Here is a 16,723-nt window from a genome sequence, read left to right on the forward strand (position 1 = left end):
GATGACGTTTTTTGAACTCAGTTATAATATCGTGACATGGATGCTAGTGAAGTTATAGCAACATATAGTATTAGAACTGCAATGTAAGGAACACTACAACAGGCAATGCTCGTGGACCCAGTTGATCTTTACGGTTATTGATTTCCATTTTAATTTACATTCTCTGGAATAAGTGCGAAACTGCGGTGACATAAATTTCTTTCTGCCTGATTTGACTTATTTTCATTGGTAGACAGCCGCAGTAAACTGAGTAAAATGTAAGGGTTTGACTTCAATCATTCGACCTAATCATCTATGTATTTCATGCTTCTGACAAAGATTTGAATGTAACAGATATATTAGAGAAATAATTATATACGAAATACTTTCTTCATCAGCTATCCTGCATTCTTTAGCGACAGTTTAACTGGCTGTGGGTATCGTTGATTTAATTGAAATACAATGTATATTTGATTACATTATACAATATGTTCTTCCATCCTTTTTAAAGACGATAGGGTGTGATTTGAGTGAAATTTGACTATTGGTTTTTGCAGTTAGAAAACACCTCGAGACTTCCTCGTTGACTCGCTTTCAAATGCAGTAAGCCATTGAAATCTATAACTTATAAAACCGATGGCTTCAAAACCGTGTATCACAATTAAACCTTGCTTCTCGATAAAAAAGAATATAAACAATTATCAAATGAAAAATATTGAAAATTAAAAAGAAAATAATTCCATTGAATTTAAAAAAGAAATCTTAAGAAAGAGATGAGATCTATCAACTAACTGTTCAACCAGTTACTGATTAGGTTGATTAAGTTAAAGAATCCATTATCAATGAACATTCTATATGGCAACCAGTTTAAATCATAATTTCGGAAGGAAAATATTTCAGAAAGGAGAAAAGATTTTTTTTTTTCTAAAGCATATATTTTTTTCACCTTGTTTCTCAGAAAACCTTTCATCTCAGCATTTTCATTTCACACGTGAAAAGAAAAAAGATTAAAAAAAATAATTCTGCGCCATTCAAGTTTATTGTGAGATCAGCAAATGGTGGCAATAAGGAAGTAGTCATGAATAAAAGATGAAGATATTTTTTATAGAGGCGAGTGATTGCAGGCGATGTTCAAACCATTCACTTTCGTGTCCAACATGTTGAATAAAATTGAAATTTTAGTTAGAAAACGAAAGCGCTTCCTGTTTCCGAAACGGCTACATAATGTTGACATTAATGCAGGCCAATGTTGTGGTAATGCGTGTTGAAAATCTAAATTTGTTAAACAAAGTTGAAGATTCGGAGATTGTGAAAAGTTCACGGATATGCCCAAAAGCCCAATTCTTACAATTTATTCTGTGGTTTCGTCTACAATACTGCTGCTGGTCGATAAAGTATTAGTTCATTAAAAGGTATACTCAAGCTATGACTTCATACAGATACGGCCCTACCCAACCACAAAGAACACTGACAATAAACAAGACAATACAATTCACAAATAAAAAACGAAAAAAAATAATAATTTCATTACTGCAGAAGACTTTAATATTGAATATTTACAAATAATACCTTAACTGCTGAAAGCGCTAGCTTGAATACCCCAAATAATAATATTGTCACTATCACTCTTCACCAACTGAGTATCTTTCCACTACTTTGCATACCAGTAGCAACTTTGATGGAGAAGTAAGCACTAGAGAAATTTGAATAGAATCTTCTCACATAAAAGTCAACGTTGGGTCGAGGCACACCACAAAAGACGGTACCTCAGTATCTGATAACTACATAAACAAGCAAATAAAACATGGCCTCCTAAAACTGGAGTTGAAATCCAAGCACGTGGAACTAGCAGGTAGTTAATCATAAATAAAAATTCCATTTATTGTGTTATCTGTTTCCTGACTGAAATATATCTTTTATTTTATATATAATATTATATTTCTTTAATTATTCTATAAAATTGATTTTATTCTAAAAACTTCACCTTCTCGTAATTCCATTATTGAATGTGTGAAGGCGGTTTTAATAGCTAAGTTAATCGTTATAAATATTTGTGGACAACTTTACCTTTCATTCTATCGGGGTCGACAGATAGGTATTTTGAGGTAATCAGCCTGCTCACACCACTCGACATTACTGGCTTCCTACTAAAGGATAAATTATTATAATATAAAGGATTTATTATTATTGATATTGCAGTTGAAAGTAAGACAGTAAATTCTGCGCAATACTGGCCTTACTCTTTGACTTCTGAGTTCAAATTCATCGTAGTTGTTCTCTTTTTCTTTCTTTTCCACTTCAATCATGTTTATCACCAGGACATGTTATGTTAATTACGCTTCATGTTTTTTGTTTTTTTTCTGTTCACTACAGCAACGTCAGATTTTCGATGTTTTATCTGCTGGTCATATCGTATTTATTACATCCCACAGGATTTTGCAATCCTCATCATCAGTAACTCCATCTGAGAGTTGCTTATGTCACGTCTTCGAGCTCTCTAGGCCGTAATTTCCACAAAGCTCCCAATGGATTATTCTTGCAGCATTGTCGTGTCGCCTTTTGTATTCACGTTGTGTTAATTTCGGGCACTCATTAACAACGTGGCACACTGTTTCACCCCTATCACCACATATACCTCATTTGTCGCTATCAGTTGTTTTATCAATTCTGCACTTCACACTTTTTGTCCCCAGTGCTTGTTCTTGTACCGTACATATAATTGCTTCTGTTTCACTGCTCTGTTACATTGCCACCAGCCTTCTGTATCTGTCTTTGTACTTGTGTCTCTTGCAAACTGACCGTATATATATTTTTTCCTTTCCAAACCATTTCTGTTTTTCGTTCTTTTTCTCCCTCTTTCAATTCCCCTTTCTCGATTCAATTATTAGTTTTGATTATGCCAGACTTCGTAATCATCATCAATGGTTCCACGACATACTTACATAACACTCTAAACTATTTTCTTCTGATTCAACACAATGTTGACAGCTGATCAAACCTCCCCCCGCCATTTTCTCTGGCCAGGTACAACCGATCAGTGTCACTTTTAGGGTGAATCGCTCAGTGCAATGTCAATAATTTTCGTGTCTTCGTAACCATAGTTCATTTTCCTTCTGCCAGTTTACGATTCCAGCTCCATACCTAAGTGATGGTATCGCCCATGTGTTTACCGCTTAAAATTGATTCTAAGTGTTCGGAAATACACTTTCTTCAGCTGTTCTTTCATTTCCTTCTCCGTGATGATTGAAAAGTAGTATGCCAAAATACATACTGCTTCAAATTATTCGTAAAAAGAAGATATTTGATTCTGAGTAATTTACTTGAACTTATATTCCAGATTCACTTTCCTAAACCCTAAGGTTAGAGGGATCGGGTTAAGTACAAAAACCAACGGAGATAAACTATTTCCTTGGAAAATCTGCGTCTCACATCATTATTGTTGTTATCGTCGTCGTCATCATCATTGTCATTATGTGATAAAAGCTCACAGCTCATTTTTGCTGGGTATGATGGAAAGTGTCAGCTGTCCACAGCCAGCAGACTAAGGTGACACTTGTTTACTGGTCATGCTTCAAAAGCCTACGAAGAATTCTTGCAGTCCCAAGCAATGCTGATTTTTGTAGGTGTTCTACCCTCATACTTGCACCAATCTTTTACATCCATGTTAATAATTGATGCTAATACTACCAAGTGCACCAATTATTATTGGTATCCCATCTACTCTCCTCATTGACCACAATCTTCATATATCCCACTTTAAGTCGTCATAGTTGTTTGTTTTTATTTCTTTCACATAGATCCTGTTGTCACCGGGGCATGCTATGCTCATTATCATGCATTTTCTTTCTTTTTTATTCAGCACAACGATGTCCGGTTTCCTATGTCTGGTCAGGTGATCACAATGGATCATTGTGTCCCACAAGATTTTGCAATTCTCATTCTCGGTGACTCCTTCTGGGTTTTACACATACCACGCCTTTGCTCTTTGCAGGCCGTGATTTCCACAGAGCTTCCAATGGGTCATTCTTGTCACATTATCATGGCGTCGTCTGTATTCGCGTTGTGCCAATTTCGGACATTCGCTAACGATGTGCCATAGCGTTTCAATCCTCTCACCACATATTCTGCATTTGTTGCTGTCGGTAATGTTGTCTACTCTACACTTCATATAGTTGGTCCTGAATGCTTGTTCTTGAGCTGCGCATATGTGTGCTTCTGTTTCTATCTTCAGGCCACTCCTCCTCATCCATAGCCACCGGTCTTCTGTACGTCTTGGCATTCACATCTCTTGCAAACTGATGGTACATTTTCTTTTCCATCCACGCCTTTCCTTTTTTGGGGTTCATTCGCAAGCCGGGGAAATAGTTAGAAGCATTTCTTCCTTACTCATTATGTGTTCTGAGAACAAATTCTTCCGAAGTTGACTTTGCTTTACATCCATTCAGGATCGATAAAATGTTCTGAGAACAAATTCTTCCGAAGTTGACTTTGCCTTACATCCATTCAGGATCGATAGAATGAAGTACCAGTTAAGTACTGCAATTGATGTAATCGATGCCCTCACATCACAAAACTGCTGTTGTTTTAATGATACTGACGTGGAATTCTTCTGAACGTTACACGAAGTTGGTAATAGTGCACTGTTGCTCAAAACAAGGGAATACTTGTTTTTCCATCGGCTGCTATCAAGCTATTTGTTGCATCCTGTAACTAAAATATCTAAAATAATTTTTCGATACATGAATCAACACAACGAATTAGCTCTCTAAAATCAGTTGCATGACTTGATCAAAGAAACATTAAATTTTACATGTTAACCTTGCTTTAGAGCTATTTTTGTCGTCATAGAGATCGGAACTGTAATCGAATTTATTTCAGCCTTTTAAAAATAGAAAATAAGGAAGCTGTTACATACCACAGAGAAGAACGGCAACATTACTTTGAAAACGATAAAATGTATTTGTTACAACATTAATTTCCTGGTGTATGTTGATCTCGTCTTAATATAAGGTATTCTGAATAATAAAAGCGTAACATATTTGACCTTTGGCTGGTCTGATGACTACGTTTGAATGAGCATGATGAGGACGTCGACGGAGGAGCTGACGATAGCGATGACGACAACGACGGTGACAATGATGATAATTAAAGACGATAGACTATGATAATCAGGATTGCATCGTTTGTGCGTATCGTCATCGTTACCATCATTTTGCCACTTAGCTCCCCTATGCTTATAAGGATTATAATAATCCTTTCTACTATAGGCACCAAGTCTAAAGTAGCGAAAGGAGTAGTCGATTACATTGACACCAATACTTGACTGGTATTTATTTTATCGATCTGAAAGGAAGAAAAAGTAAAATAGACCTCAGCAACACTTGAACTGAGAATATAATGACACAAATGCTGCTAAACTTTACGTCCGGCGTGCTAAGGGTCTGCTAGCTCTCCGCCTTAAGGATTATCTATTATATAAAATCCATTCTGTCTGTCTGTGTGTGTATCTTCTAGGATCTCGGGCATCCGGCATCCGAGTGAGTGAGTGCTATGAATAGACCATAGTTAAGCTCCAGGTTCAGTGATTATGCGAATAGGGAGTCCACCTTATGTCATATATCAGCGTGTGTATATATAAAAAAGTTTTTCAGAATGAGATAAAAAACAAAGGCTGAGGGGATTTTAGAACATTTATAAGTAGAATATCTTACGGCTGTTTCCAGGATATTTATTATATCCCTTCATAGGAGACGGTATATATATATATTCAATTTTTAGGGATTAATCGATATGCGGGTATTCTATTTCAGATAATACAAAAAGTAACCTAATGAGCATATCTGAAAGTAAACTCATGGTATCAGTTTGCACATCACGAAATAATACTTAAAGTATATAACGAAAATTACCAGCAGGATATATATTATACTTTATGACACAACCCGTTCCAGGAATCAAACTCACTACCTCGTGATTTGTGTGCATGTGTGTGTGTGTGTGTGTGTGTGTGTGTGGTGTGTGTGTGTGTGTGTGTGTATGCACGTGTGTGTGTGTACAGCGTAGCATGATACGAGGGAAATCCGGATATTTAAATTTCGGATGCAGTTTATCAAAGAGGCTTCCACAAATCACTAACCAATTTCACTACGTTTATTTGACTGCGTGATATATAGATTCCACCTTCATATGAAATACAAGAGGGCAAGTGTTAAGGGCATTATTTATATGGAAAATGAAACACGAAAATAAAGAAATATGTAGTAAATGGCACTCCGTCGGTTACGACGGTGATGATTCCCGTTGATCCGAACAACGGAACAAGCCGCGCTTGAAATTAACTTGCAAGTGGCTGAGCATCTCATGCGTACTTTTAACGTAGTTCGCGGGGAGATTCAGAGTGACACTGAATGTGACAAGGCTGGCCCTTTGAATTACAGGTGCTACTCATTTTTGTCAGCTGGCTAAACTGGAGCAATGGGAAATAAAGTGTCTTGCCCAAGCACACAACGCGTCTCCAGTTTTCGAACTCACAATCATGAGCCGATTACCTTAACCACTAAGTCACGCGCCTTCACAAAGAAACATCTATTAAGCTTTGAATAAAAACATGATTTTTGTGCATTCATTTACTATGTTTTGTATTTGTAATTGTCTGTAAAATATTCTTCTAGAGATTCTCGTTTCCTCCACACTAAATAATTATTTTAAAGAATATAAATATTCTTCAATTGTCTTAGATACTTAGTGGCATAGATACTTCAGAAGATTCCTTAATATTTGATACAATTTTCCCATGCAGTTTTATAATTGAAAACATGCATTTGAATAAATGTTTGAATTTTAACGATAATTTGATAATATGGATGTACTCTTTTTCGTGAAGTTGCAATGTAATCTGCATGCAATCGTTTTGGAATATATCTTTTAACCAATGATGTATGATTTATTTTAAACTTACTTCAGATGCCGTTATTATATTTGTTGTCATTTTTCTTCCTTTCCTTTAATTGTTCTAACAATTGTTCCGTGAATATTAAACTGTTTCGCAATTTCCGTCAAATCTTTTCGCATTTGAAATTTGATTAATATTTCAATTTTCATTTCTGAAGAAATCGACTTTCCTGTCCAGTTTGGTTTGACATTTGAAAATAAAATTTAATTTCGGAAATATGTAATAGAAAATAAATATAACTTGAGTGCTAACTTAACATGTGGTGTTCCGCTTTGACATAGAAGTGAGAGAGAAGTAAAATGTTAGATAGATAAACACAAAAACAAAAATGCAAATGACGAAACGAGTTGACGTCTCTAAATGACATTTGTAAATTTAGAAGCAAATCGACAAAAACAGAAAGCATGCTGAGGTAAAAGCGTGCAAGATAAGAACTATATAATTTGAGTGACAAGTATAAATACATACATACATACATACATACATACATACATACATACATGCATGCATGCATGCATGCATGCATGCATACATACATACATACATACATACATACATACATGCATGCATACATACATACATACATACATACATACATACATACATACATACATACATACATATATACATACATACATACATACATACATACATACATGCATGCATGCATACATACATACATACATACATACATACATACATACATACATGCATACATACATACATACATACATACATACATACATACATACATACATACATACATACATACCGTAAATCCTCGAGTATAGTCAGCATTTTCCCCCAAATTCAAAGGTCAAAATCCCTAGTGCGTACTATATACGAGGTTAAAAATGAAAAATTATTTTTTAAGCAATGTTTGTGTCTCTATTTGCTGCTCGGCAATGTTTATTCAGTCGCATTTTGTGAGGTTAGGCGCGAAAATACCTTAAGCTAAGCCTGAAAGCAATGAAGTCATAAAAGAATCATTCATAACTTGCAGTAAGCAACATTTATTTAAACACAAATATTCAGAACACAGAATAACATATAGCAATAAGAATTTGCAAACATATTTACATTCCCATATAACAGTTAAGAACATCACCATTATTGTATTACGCATGCGCGGAAGTGTTTGTTCGACTAGGTGCTGCTGGTTTAATTACGCACGATTCAAGTTAAAGAAGGAGTGCGTATTATACACAAGATTTAGGTTTTTCAGAGGTACAGCCCCCTAAAAATTCCCTGCGTATTATACTCAAGGGCAGACTATACTCGAGGATTTACGGTACATACATACTTAGACAAATACCACGCTATATATTTTGGGAAGAAAGCTCCGGATTTTACCTACTTCCTCGACAACACTAATATTAATGTTTACTTTTCAACAGAACCTAGGCAATGTTTTGAATAACATTCTGCTGTTCTGCGCTAGACGAACCACATTTCTATAATCGTCAAGAAGACCCAGTAACCTTTTCCTTTTGGTAAGAAATAGACCAGAATGACACCTTGAGCATTTCAAAAGACAGTCGCCATGATTTTTCCAGCTGACTTTGGTCGTCTTGAACTTTTTCGGTATTGGTGACGTAGAGTGGCGCCATTCCATTGCCAGCCTTTTTGATTCCGGTTTACATAATGATGAACCCATGTTTCATCACCTGTTATGAGCTTTCGAAAGAAGGTGTTGTCTCTTTGACTTTGTTCGAGAAGTTCAGTGCAGGCATTGACCCTGTTAGTCTTGCGTTTGGTAGTCAGCGCTCTCTGTACCCAACAGGCACACACTTTTGAAAAACCAAGTGATTCGACAATGTCGTAAGCACTTCCATGGCTCACTTCAAGGTTTTCTGCCAACTCATCAAGAGATATGCGCTGTACTCTATGATCAGAGCATCTGGTTTGGCTTTATTGGCAGGGTTCACAGAAGCGGACGACCAGAACGGGGTTTATCGGCTACACTCACAGTTCCCACCTTTTCATCTTTCAGACGACGGACCCATTTGCATACATTGCTAAAATCTAGAGTATTGTCCTCAAAGACATTTTGTAATCTTCGGTGAATGTTCACAGGGGTTTCCCCTCGGCAACAAGAAATCCAATCACTGCTCTTTGTTTTTAATGTAACTCTAAGGCGGCAGCCATTTTGAATTTTCCTTACCAGTCTAAACACCTGAAAAGTGAAAAACATAATATTTCAGAACGTAAATGATATAAACATTTATAAATGGGAAAATTTTCAGTTATTTTTATCAAAAACATCACATGAAATAAAGAAAATGGCATTACTTTTTGACCCACCTTCGGATATACATACATACATACATACACACACATACATATATATATATATATATAATATATATATATATAAATACATACATGCATATATATATATATATATATATATATATATATATATATATATATATATATATATATATATATATATAATATATATATATATATATATATATATATATGCATACATATAGAGAGAGAGAATGATGTGCTATCGTAATTCAATATTCTGATGAAGATCGTGGTCAACGACAAAACAGTCATGGTTTTTCCTTCGCCTTTTCTTAGTAGCAATCACGCATCAAAAGCCGAAAGTTTGTGACTTATACGTCATCAAACATATCTCTTCGTCTTTAATTATTCTTTAACTTCAAAAATGGAATTTGACACCCATCAGTTTTTCACACGAAAGTTTAAATGGATTTCGTACTAAATCCAACTTCTCGTCTTGGAATTATTGATAACATCGGCCAAATTCATTCCCAGCGCTGTCAGATGCTGACAAATTTCCTTTTATGCAAATTCTCGATGCTCTCGGCGTTCACCGACAGTCCCAAGAAATGACATTTTTCAAACTTATCAATATTTTCATTTTATTCCGACCTTTTTTCTTCATACCGTCTTCCAGTTTGCTCATCATAGCTTTTAAAATATGAATGAATTTTCTGATGTTTGTGCCTTTTCCTTTCATCTAAAGATTCAGTTGATCGAAAATGCCAGCTAAATAAGCGAAGCGCATGAACCCTTCCTCATCATTCAATCAGGCTAGACATTGTATCATATCCTAAACTTCAATCATGTTGAATTCGCTTCTAGCATCTTATTTCGTACATTACCTCTTAAAACTACAAAACATTTGTATGGAAAAGGAGTAGATGGTGGTTTGCGAAACATATTGGAAAATTCTATCAGTTTCACTAAAATACAGTGTTGCTCGAAAGACGCTCAACGATATAGCTTTTGAGATCAAGGGTCATGTGTGGGAGATGAAGTGACAACATTTTACTTATTTTCAACTGTGAGATGAGAGCGTTGTTTTTAACATTATTCTTAACTTGAAATTGTTTGATCTCAAATTCTCTCTGGAAGTGTTTTAAGGCCAATGTCTGAAGATATATCCTACAATGAATTGTTGTTTCTTTTTTTTATTTCAGGTCTCAATTTTTCGCATAAACATTAAATCTACTTTTTGTTCCCAACACCATCTCTACAATATCCACAGATTCCATGAAAAATGTAGCATTTCTTTCAATAGCTGCGGTCTTGATAGGTATTAAATTAATTGATAGTAAAATAAATAAACCTGCATGAGGCTTTTTTTGCAAAGAGGAATTGGAAACACAATTCCATATCAGCCGATTCATAAAATTCAGTTGAAAATAAGTAAAATGTTGTCACTTGATCTCCTACACATGACCCTTGATCTCAAATGCTATATCGTTGACCGTCTTTCGAGCAACACTGTATTTTAGTGAAACTGATAGAATTTTCCAATTTATTTCGCAATGTAATTTCCAGGTTTCACAAACAAGAACCGTGATCAAAGTTTCCCAGTCTCTCCAGGTGCAGGTGTATTTTTTTTATCTTTCTTATTTGAAATCTCCCGTACTCAGAAGCAATTATCCTTAAACACCTTTAGGCTTACTTTTTTCCTTAAATTTGTGTAGAAGATTAACATGGCAAACTTTGCTTAAACTTATTTGGTTTCATAGAATAATTTGACAAAACTTGTCTACACATAATACACTGAGTCCTTTCCTCTCCTTTGTGGCTGATAGATATGAACCAATACTAAATATATTATAAATAGCAACGTCTTCTGTTGACATTCATGACCGACTGCAAATTATGAAAACAAAGTACTTAACGATAACTATATTGAAGATTTTTTTTTAAGTTACATAGTTATATTTTAATTTGTGGATATAATTGAAATATATCTATAACTTAAGATAAACAAAAATATTTGTCCTTATTTTTAATTTAATCTACGTCTTTTAACAGACTATAGAGAATTCGGAGATTACATTAAATGGAAGTAAATTTCTACAGATTGCACAAAATCTATAGGATATCAGACTTTATTGAATATTGGACTCAATTGTCTCTTGAAACCTATAAATACCCGGTTGACTAAATTCTCTGGCAGAAAACCCATGATGTATGTTGAAATCCTTGGAATATTGTTAAATTAAATTTTGTGCGACTGTGCATGAAATTCTCATTTTCTTCTTTGGAGGAAGGGCGGTTGCATCAAGAGGAACAGTATTTATAAAGAATATATTAACATCGATAGCTTAGGCTAGATATAGGGAAACGTATTGAGGATCTTGTAATGAGACAGATGTACCGAGATAGCCAGGAGGGTGGATAACTAAACGGGAAGAGAAGTAGGTAGGTTAATCAGAAGCAAAGAAGTGTAGCTTGAGTTGGGTAGAGGTACAGACAAACGAGGAAATAACCAAATGGTGATAGAGGAAACAAAGAAAGGAAACAAGAAGGTAGGACTGCTAATAGGTTGAGGTCAGCCGATGTAAGATTCCGCTCTCTCCAAACAAGTATTATAAATTAAATTAATGCGAAAGATAGGGTGAGCGGAGATGATCCAACGAAATACTTTTTAATTACATTTATAAGAATAACGTTGCTGTTCTGGGCTCGATATCCGCCATGGGAACTTGCTATTTTATAGGCGCAGATGTGGCTGTGTGGTTGAGAAGCTCTCTTGCCAACAATATAGTCTTCGGTTCAACCCCACTACGCGGAACTTTCAGAAAATGACATCTCCTATAACTCTGGACCGACCAAAATCGGTCTGATAAGACGTATGTAAAGCTAAACGCTTTATGAACACGAAACCCTGGGTAACCCTATAAACCAGACACAACTATCTTTATATAAGTACATATAAGTGAACATCTTCAGGTCCCCTGCTGTTTGGATGGCTGGCTGGCTGAATATATTTATGTGAGTGTGTTTGCTCCCCCAGTATTAGTTTGTTTATGCTCCCGTAAATTAACATTCGGCAAAAGAGACTGATAGAATAAGAAACGGTCTTAAAAATGTAAGTACAATGAGTCGATTTATCCACTAAAAAATTCTTCATGGCGTTGCTGCATTCCCGGGGACCGAAATAAGCGTTAGCTAAAACATACCAAAACTGAAGATAGAAATTAAAAATAAGACGATAAATAAACCCTTTCATGACACAGAGATAAACATTGTAATAATTAGGAGCCACATCAGGCATAAGTATAACAAGGGCTAGTAGGATAAAGGGTAGGACGGCAAACTAACTTGAGGTACAATAATCAAAATATGAAATTAATTATTCAGTTTAGCATAAAGAATGTTTTTAATCGCACGGGACAGATGAGCCAACGAACAAACAGGATGTAGCTTGAAGTTTGTTTGTTTTTTTAATGAATGCTGTTAGGTTTTATGCTATTACGAATTCGAAACTAACATGTATAACCTAGTATAACTTCAAATTATTAACAAAGAAGAGTAGATATGCTACTATTATTATGGAATTATTTAGAATTATATATTATGAATAAATAAATAAATAAATACATAAATAAATAAATAAATAAATACATAAATAGGTATAGAAAATATGTCTTAGAGATATATTTGGGGTGAATGGCTTATATTAAGTTTGGAGATAGTCAAAAGGAAGAATGACCGAATGATTTAATATGGGGAATAAAATAATTTAGTTCGCTACTGATAAAATGATATGCTTACATTTATTATTTGCATTACTCAGCTAGAAAAATAATAAAGATATATGAAATAAAGTTTAAAATTACATTAGAGAGAGAATGTAAGGTAAAATGATTATAATAGAAACACAATTATTACAAAGAAAAACAGAAAGATAGAAACATATAGACACTGAATAATTCATATAAATATATGTGTGTGTGTGCAAATACACAAAGGTACAGCACGCACATATACAAATACATATACCTATGTTTATGTACGAGTGTGTGTATGTGTGGGTGTGAGTGTGTGTGGTGTGTGTGTGTGTGTGTGTGTGTGTGTGTGTGTGTGTGCTCATGGATTTGTTTGCAAGAACAAACATTCCAAAGAATATAAATATTCACGAAAATATTTATACACACAAGTCTATGGATAAGAATGGCCATATATGGGAAGTCCGTCGTGTAGAAGGCAGTTGGACTGGAAATGAATAATACGCAACAACGATATGGACGCACAGTTACAAGCAAATAATTTGTATACTTAAACAGACACGCGTACAAATATATGCAATATGTGTTTCGCCAAACAGGACATACATAAACGCGTGTTCATTCATATATATTAAGCCCTCACAATGATATATGCTGATGCACATATATACATTTCTACATATAAAGAAAGTTACGTATACATAAAACGGGAGACATATAGCTTTACAGATAAGAACGTGTGTAGATTTTACAAGTTTATATATATTTAAGTATGTGTATGTGTAAATATATATATATATATATATATATATTATATATATATATATATAATATATATATATATATATATATATCACCTTGATCACCTTGACCGACCAGTCCGTCGCTACTCACGTGCTCTCTCAACGAGATTCCAAGCATTGACCTCTCCATGGCTCTTTGTGACGTTACCAATCTCTGTTCTTCTTTCTTTGTTGTAGCCCATGTTTCACTACCATATAACATGCAGGTAGAACTGTGCTATTGATGAAGTTGGCACGGGTGGTCCTGTCCAACCTTCCGTTGAGCACATCCCTTATGCCATTAAACACCTTCCATCCGGCCCTTACTCTCTGTGAGATCTCCTTTTCGATATCTCGGCACATATTCACTTCCTGTTACAGGTAGACATATTCCTTTACCTCCTCTATTTCATCACTCTATTCGGGCTCGTGTGTTCCTACATCAATGTATGTATACATTTGTATACATAAAAATCTGCACGCATATATCATCTTTTAATTGCTTCAGTCATTAGAGGCTCTGGAGCACCGCCCTGAAAAAATTTAGGTAAACGAATCGACCCCAATATTTATTTTTAAAAAGCGAGGTACTTATTCTATACCTCACTTTTACCGAACTGCTAAGTTACCTGAGATGTAACAAATTAGAGCAGCTAAATCAATGATATCGACAGTGAATTTCTTTCACACGACATGAACACCACACTGTTCTGGCCTGCCCATCCTTGAAATAGAGATGAACCCATTGAGTTAAAGTCAAATCAATATTAGTAACTAGGAGGACCCGTGAATATTTCACGGAATTAATAGTAAACCTATTGGATTATTCCTGAAAACTTTATCCATAAAGACTGAAAGCGTGGGTCTATATCAAAAGACAGTCGCTCATCTGCTATTCATTGAGAAGTGAATGGAATTGGAATGCGATGATTACTTAATGCACTTTATATATATATATATATACTTGGAAAAGGACGCGTGTGGTTTGATCATATAATAATATAAATAATATATAAATATATGCATATATACATGCATATATGCATATATGTACATACCTTCATATATATGTATATACACATACATATATGGGTACAGGACATTAAAAAATGTAGACACAATAAGAAAACGAAAACATAAAAGCAAAAACATAGAAAACGAACTTTTTTCGAACAACGAAAAATCAGAGAAACGAGACATGCAACATAAAGAGCATTCCCTTTATCGGTTGTCCCTGTTTCATCTACTCCGCGTTTCGGAGGTAAGGACAAGACGCGACTTCGTTGAAACAGTCCTTCCCGCAAGGCAATTTTTTAAAAATTTGAGATTTTTTGCGGAAGGTGAAAGTGGTAGCAAAAACAGGAGAATGAGAACAAAACAATAAAAATAAACGGTGAGGGCTGTTAAGTCAAGACGTTGTGAAAAATTATTATGAACGCTAGAAAGACGAGCTACGAGAAGAGACAGATAAATGTATATCTTGTCTTTACGAAGGAAGTGGAAGAAAGATCGCCTTTCGTCACGTGTCGGCTTAACAGCCCCCATCGTTTCTTTTACTGTCTTGTTCGGAAAGAGGAAAATGTTGAGAGAGAAGGAAAATAGGTAAGGAGCTGAGTTTGAGATTTTGTATATCATCTCGTGGCCATGTACATATCTATATCTATAAACATACATGTATATATGTTTAAATACAATAACAAAATTATTTTAACTGGGCATTGATGAGCTAGCAAACAGAAATGATGTAGAACAAGCCGAGTGATCAGCAGTCCGAATAATTCCACCAGTATCCATATTGTATCCGTAGTAATTTATTCATTAATCGACTATACAGTCTTAGTGTAAATATGTAACTCTAAGTAAGAATAATTCTGACACACTTGCTTTTTTGAGGTTAGTTTATTCTTTATCAATCAATTTCCAAAAATCGTATGAATTTACTTTGCCATTGACTCAGGATTATGGTTTCCATAACAAGCTGCGACAGAAGACTAACATTTACATGACCGATTCTCTTTCAAATTCATTAATTCTTTTCTACTCTAGGCACAAGGCCCTAAATTTGGGGGGAGTGGGACAGTCGATAAGATCGATCTCAGTATGCAACTAGTACTTAATTTATCGACCCCGAAAGGATGAAAGACAAAGTCGACCTCGGCGGAATTTGAACTCAGAACATTTCACCCGGCGTGCTTACCGTTTCTGCCAGCTCGCCGCCTTAAATTCATTAATTCTAAAGGCCATATCTTACCAGACAGGCGTCTTTTATCTGCAAAGAAATTATCCCTATCACATATTAATCTTTCAGTCATTCTAAGATGATATATAGATTAATTGAAGGAGTTATTTGGAAATCAGAATTTTATCTGAATTAAAGTAATCACTGTTGTGTCATCTCGATGAAATCTCAACGAATTTCACTGTATTTATCATTCTCAGAATATAGATTTTACTGGAAATGTCTACGCAGCTAAACAGTTTGTTTGACCAACTGTTACGCTTGCAATGGATTTGTTACGAACTGACAATTCATCACGTTTCTGTACAGTTAACAGTCAGTCATAGGTCGAAGTTTCTCGTCAGTCATACTTCAAAGAAACAGTTTCAAATCTTTAACCAGGATCCAGGATATCCTTTCACTATTGACTGATTCATCATCATCATCATCTTCTTCTTCTTCTTCTTCTTCTTCTTCTTCTTCTTCTTCTTCTTCTTCTTCTTCTTCTTCTTCTTCTTCTTCTTCTTCTTCTTCTTCTTCTTCTTCTTCTTCTTCTTCTTCTTCTTCTTCTAAGCAATAGTAGTTTCGTTCATTCTTTTTCAGTTTTTCCCTTCATTTTTTCAGCATCACTCTCTAACACTATTTCCTCTTCCTCTCACATAGTTTCTATTACTTTGAAGCACACACACGCACACACACACACACACACATATATACACACATATATACACACACACACTCACACACACACACATATACACACACACTCACACTCACACACACA

The 16,723-nt window shown here is 35.0% G+C and overlaps 1 long non-coding RNA gene across 1 annotated transcript in view; it reads left to right on the forward strand.

Annotated features, from left to right (window-relative positions):
- Positions 1-6,263: 6,263 nt before the first annotated feature.
- The window catches only part of LOC118762769, a 13,674-nt gene continuing 3,214 nt past the window's right edge, over positions 6,264-16,723 (forward strand). Inside the window, exons 1-2 of the long non-coding RNA XR_004998519.1 lie at positions 6,264-6,416; positions 13,418-13,420. This is a non-coding gene — a long non-coding RNA (uncharacterized LOC118762769). The remainder of the gene's footprint in view (positions 6,417-13,417; positions 13,421-16,723) is intronic.

This window comes from Octopus sinensis, linkage group LG3, assembly GCF_006345805.1.
Source record: "Octopus sinensis linkage group LG3, ASM634580v1, whole genome shotgun sequence".
In the NCBI taxonomy this organism is placed as follows: domain Eukaryota; kingdom Metazoa; phylum Mollusca; class Cephalopoda; order Octopoda; family Octopodidae; genus Octopus; species Octopus sinensis.